This window comes from Triticum aestivum, chromosome 4A, assembly GCF_018294505.1.
Source record: "Triticum aestivum cultivar Chinese Spring chromosome 4A, IWGSC CS RefSeq v2.1, whole genome shotgun sequence".
In the NCBI taxonomy this organism is placed as follows: domain Eukaryota; kingdom Viridiplantae; phylum Streptophyta; class Magnoliopsida; order Poales; family Poaceae; genus Triticum; species Triticum aestivum.
The window spans coordinates 741,243,280-741,249,279 of NC_057803.1; positions in this window are offsets into that span (position 1 = coordinate 741,243,280).

Below are 6,000 nucleotides of genomic sequence, written 5' to 3' on the forward strand. Positions count from 1 at the left end.
CTTGGTTTTCTTTGTTTTCTTTGTTTTTCGTTTTCTTTTGTTTTTTTGGTGTTCTTTGTTTTCTGACTGGTTTTCTTTGGTTTTTCTGTTTTTCTTTGCTTTTTTCATTGGGTGTTTCCTTTCCTTTTGCTCTTGGCATTGGGTTTTCTTTCTTTCTTTTTTCTATGATATTATTTTGTTTTCTTTGTTTCTTTACTCGGTTTTCATTGATTTTTTATTTTCATTCTTTTTTCTTCAGTTTTGTTTTGTTTTTCTTGGGTTTTCTTTGTTTTCTCATGGGTTTGCACGGTTTTCTTTGGGTTTTCCATTTTTCTTTCTTTGAGTGGTGTTGCTTAAGTTTCTTTTTTTTCATTTCTTCACCACTTGTTCTTTATTTTTTATTTTTTTTCTACAACACATGTCCACATTTTCTCAGCATCAAAGAAGAAGGACGTTCCACAGAAAATTCCATGGTTTCATACATCAGTTAGCACCATTGTGATAGCGAATGGTTGTGAATTACCTGCAGTCAAACTTAAAGAAATGCAAAGCCACTTGTATATTGTATTAACTGTTTTGCAACCATACGCGAATGAAGTTGTTTCTTTTAACACAGTGCCAAGAAACAACTTTAGTCATCTATGGGTGCAAAACATCTCGTTGGAAGGTTTCACATGTCAAACTTAGATATTGTCTTTCCCTTTCGTGAGTTTTACCATGTGGACTATCAACTGGCGAGTTGACGAGCTGTAAGATAATTTTATTGGGTAAAAGAAAAAAGGGCTTCTTTGATTCAAAGGAATATTATATGCTTGAAAGAGGATTTGATTCTTTAGAAGAAAAAAAATCAACTTAGGTTGTTTGATTTGCATAATTAGAGTCCTTAGAATTTTCCTCCTAGCCATTCCTTTTAATTTGGAGAGAAAAATCAAATCCATCCAAACTTGTTGCTATAATGGCAACTCTAATAGAGTCACTGTATCAGCAGTTGCTATATCACATGGATTTGGAGCCTAATGTAAACACATATATCATGATAATTATCAACTATATTATTTAGGAACTAGACTGCATACATTTGGTGGCCAAAATGTGTTCCATTACATATTTTTTTACTTTACAATGTCCTTAAGGGACATTTTGAAAATATGCAATCAAACCAAATGGAGCGACACACGACCAGCATGTTGCAATCAAACCAGCCAAGCATGGGGAGAAGACGCCGACTGGCGGGTCTGCCTGGCTCGTCACCCCGGGACAACATGCAAAATGTTGCACATGGGCGTGATCGAACCCACGCCTGCCGTGACTGAACCAACTTGGTGCTGGCAAGGACATTGACAGGCGAGTCTGCCACCCCGTCGCGTGCGAAGCCGCCGCATGACAGTGGCTCCTGCCGCGCCCACAATCCACCTGTCATGGACCCCCGAGGTGGGTCGACCGAGTGTGCGCCATACGGGTAGATCGAATGACGCGGAGAGCATCTGAGAGCACCCCCCCCCCCCCCCCCCCCGCGGGACGCCACCGCGAAACAAACAACGCGGAGGGCACTCTCACCTGTGAAGCCCCTAGGAGGTAGCACTACTAGAAGAAGGCTTATAGTTGGCTTCAAATTAGTGGCAGGTGCCAACAAAAACCTGCCAAAGCTATTTTGGAAAAGTTCCAGTGACGTGTAGAAATTAGTGTCCGCCACTGCACTCCTCATAGTAGTGGTGAGCAAAATATAAAACCCGTAACTTATAAACTCTTCCAAATTTGCTTGGAAGCTAAAAACAGCAGCGGCGGGCGCACCTGTTGTGGGCCTGCCACTGGAACATCACAAACTAGTGGTGGGCATACTATTTGCCCAGCACTGCACTATTTTGGAAACCCATGGCATTCTTTTCAAGTTTACAAATGTTTGAAGTGGTGGGTGTTACAAGCCGCCCATCACATATATCGTATGCCCAAAAAATCCTTTAAAAATCATATTTCCTGAGTCTTATATTTGAGCATGGGACTTCCCGTGATGTGTGTTAGTCATATAAAAATCTTGAATTTTAAAAGAGTTAGAAAAATGGAGTTGTGTGTGGCAGGCCATGGTTTATGTTCGAAAGTATGAGACTTCGTTGGAGAGCGTTTAGTTTATACACGAGGTGCATCAAATTTATCCGTAATGGTCTCAAATTTTTACCACACCCTACATGGATGAGATGAAGACACCATGCAAAGTTTCATCCCTTTCGGACTCGTTTGCATGCTTTTTCTTACGGAGAGTGTTTTGCTCTTTTTCAGTCACCGGAAAATCTGGTAATGCTTCAAAAATAGCAAACAACTCAAATAGTTCTCAAATTTGAGCATGGGAATTCCAATGCTGCGTGTTAGTCATATAAAATGTCCGTCGACTACGTTCATACAAACTAACTCGAGGAGGAACAGAGCCCAAAAGACAAGCTCTAAGAAGAGGCACCACCATCTGCCCTAGTGCCGCACCTGCAAGGGCAAAACCCCCAACCTAAACTATTAATTTGAGCGAAGGCATGAGGATTCCCCACCCCACCATCGATCGCCGGAGCGGCAGGCAAAGGGGAGGCGAATCCACAGGGTTCTCTCGTTGCAACATACAGACTTGTTGGCTGCCCGGCGTTTGCATGCTTTTTCTTACCGGAGAGTGTTTTGCTCTTTTTCAGTCACCAGAAAATCTGGTAATGCTTCGAAAATAGCAAACAACTCAAATAGTTCTCAAATTTGAGCATGGGAATTCCAATGCTGCGTGTTAGTCATATAAAATGTCCGTCGACTACGTTCATACAAACTAACTCGAGGAGGAACAGAGCCCAAAAGACAAGCTCTAAGAAGAGGCACCACCATTTGCCCTAGTGCCGCACATGCAAGGGCAAAACCCCCAACCTAAACTATTAATCCGAGCGAAGGCATGAGGATTCCCCACCCCACTATCGATCGCCGGAGTGGCAGGCAAAGGGGAGGCGAATCCACAGGGTTCTCTCGTTGCAACATACAGACTTGTTGGCTGCCTGGCTGGTCATTACCAGGCGTGCATGCCAGTCATACAAAACAATTTGAGCTATTTAAAATATGAATTTACAAAAGCAAACATAAGAAAATAAATTATTTACCAGGCTATAGTGTAATGTTTGAGATTACTTTAAATTAGCATATAGAAATAGAAATTACATCAAATGAAATAAAAGGGATTATATACAGTGCACATACGACATAAAAGGAATTATATATTAGGTGTGCATGTCAATCATACAAAACAATGTTTGAGGCTATTTAAAGTATGAATTTATGGAACATAAAATAAGGAATTATTTATGAGGTTACACAATAATGTTTGAGATTATTTGAAATAAAAATTTCAAAAGTATATACCAGGCGTACATGTCATACGCTACAGGAATTCAATTTCAATATCCAGTTGGGGACCGCACAGGTTGGGGTGGATGTGCTCTCTTTTAGGCACGCTCCCCAATACAGCCTAGCGGTCTTATTAATTGGGATGCTTATGTTAAGCTAAGCCATGTGGGACTAAAAATTGCTTCCCTGTCGCTTGTTCGTTCGGTTCACGCACGGTGTTTGTGTGTGGGCTTTGGCCTTCTCTTAAAATAAAAAGCTAGAAGCCTTACGGTGACCTGAATTAACAAATAGGCAGCCCGAAATAATGGCCCATACGGGAGTCTAGGCCCACACACCTTGTTATCACCAGGCCACAACTGGAGCCAGCCAAACGATCATCAGGCCACAACTGCTTTTGAATGTCTACATTTTATGAAGGGAAACAAAGCAAAGAAGAATAATTTCTGTGCTCTCAAGCTGGACATGAGGAAAGCTTATGACAGAATTGAGTGGAGCTACCTACGTGCAATCATGTCCAAGCTTGGTTTTCACCAACAGTGGGTTAATATGGTAATGAGGCTTGTTTCAACAGTCTCTTTTTCCATTCTCTTCAATGGTGTGAAGTCTGAAAAGTTTGCCCCCTCCCGAGGTTTAAGACAGGGTGATCCAATATCTCTGTATTTGTTTTTGTTAGCAGCAGAGGGCTTATCAAGCCTCATAAAAGATCGTTGTGAATCATCAGCTCTTCAAGGTGTAAAAGTGGCAGAGTCGGCACCGGCGATAAGCCACTTACTGTTTGCAGATGATTGCCTGCTGTTTTTCAAGGCAAATCTGGAGAGTGCGAATCACATTCGGGATGTTTTGGAATTATATTGTAATGCGTCAGGGCAGCGAGTAAATCTGGACAAATCGTCCATTTTCTTCAGCAAGGGGTGCTTGGAGGCATTGAGACATGATATTAAAGATTGGCTTGATGTCCACCAGGAGACCCTAAATGAGAAATACCTAGGAATGCCAATTGATGTGGGGCGAGATAAAAATGGTAAACTCCAGTTCTTGAAAGACAGAATATGGAAGCGGGTGCAGGGTTGGTTTGAGAAGACATTGTCAGCAGCAGCTAAAGATGTCCTCATCAAATCTGTAGCGCAGGCGATACCCACTTACTTGATGTCATGTTTCAGGTTACCAAGAGGCTTATGCCAGGAGATCAATTCCATCCTACGTAAGTTCTGGTGGGGATGTAAAGCTGGTGAACGAAAAGCTTGCTGGGTGGCATGGTCGGATATGACAAAGCCACGGTACATGGGAGGACTAGGGTTTAGGGACATAGAATTGTTCAACCTAGCTCTTTTAGCTCGTCAAGCATGGCGGGTTCTACAATCACCAGATAGTTTGAGTGCGAGGATACTCAAAGCGAGATACTTCCCAGCAACAGAGTTCTTGCAAGCAGATTTGGGCTCGCGACCGTCGCAGGTATGGCGAGCTATCCTTGATGGGAGAGATACTCTGAAGCAAGGGATAATTAAGAGAATTGGTACGGGCGAAGCTACCGATCCATGGAATGATAACTGGCTGCCCCGAGATGGAAGACTACGACCTATTGCTTGCCTGGCGGCGCATGCCCCTTCCAGGGTGAGTGAGTTCATTGATCGTACGTCAGCAACATGGAACTGTGAGAAGCTTAAGGAGTGTTTCCTGCCGATGGATGTGGAGGCGATTCTGAACCTCCCTTTGTCGACCAGGAACCAGCAGGACGAGTGGGCTTGGCACTACGACCGCAAAGGGGTTTTTACAGTTCGATCAGCATACAAGATGCTTGTGCATACCAAGACAACAAGGGAAGCTTGGCTGGAGGGGTCAGCTGCTTCGTCTGATACAAAAAAGGTAGAAAAACAGTGGACTTCCCTTTGGCGAATCCAAGTTCCATCCAAAATAAAAGTTTTTCTATGAAGGCTAGCAAAGCACTCTCTCCCGACGAGTGATGCTCTTAAACATAGAAATATGGCAGTGGAAGATAAATGTGCAGTGTGTGGAGAAGATGACTCGTGGAAGCATTCGTTGATCGAGTGTACAATGGCTAAATGCGTTTGGGCTTTGGCATCAGTGGAGGTTGCGGAACAGGTCTCCATGACGCAGCAAGGGAATGCGAGGGACTGGATTTTTGAGCTCATTGAAAAATTACCCTCTAGTGAAATGACAGAGGCGTTTATCTCCCTATGGGCTATCTGGCACGCAAGGCGGAAGGTAATTCATGAAAATCTATTCCAAAGTCCATTATCTACTCATTGCTTCATCAGGAGTTTCATGGAAGATCTAGGTGTGGTACAGAGCAAGATGAATAACAAGGTACAAGCAAGACAAGTGGAGACCAATGTCCAGCAATGGATCCCCTCACCGGCCGGCTGGACGAAGGTAAACGTGGACGGAGCCTTGGGAAAACTTGATGACAAGGCTGCCGTTGCAGCTGTAGCATGAAGCTGTGAAGGTGAATTCTTGGGAGCTTCTTCTGTTGTCTTCACAGGAATTTCAGATGCAGAAACCATTGAAGCTCTTGCGATAAGGGAGGCTCTCTCATTGGCGGACGACTTGCTTACTCGAAGAGTTAAGGTGGCTTCTGATTGCCTTAGGGTGATTAATACTATGAATGAGGACTCCAAACCAGTATATTATCACATCACACAG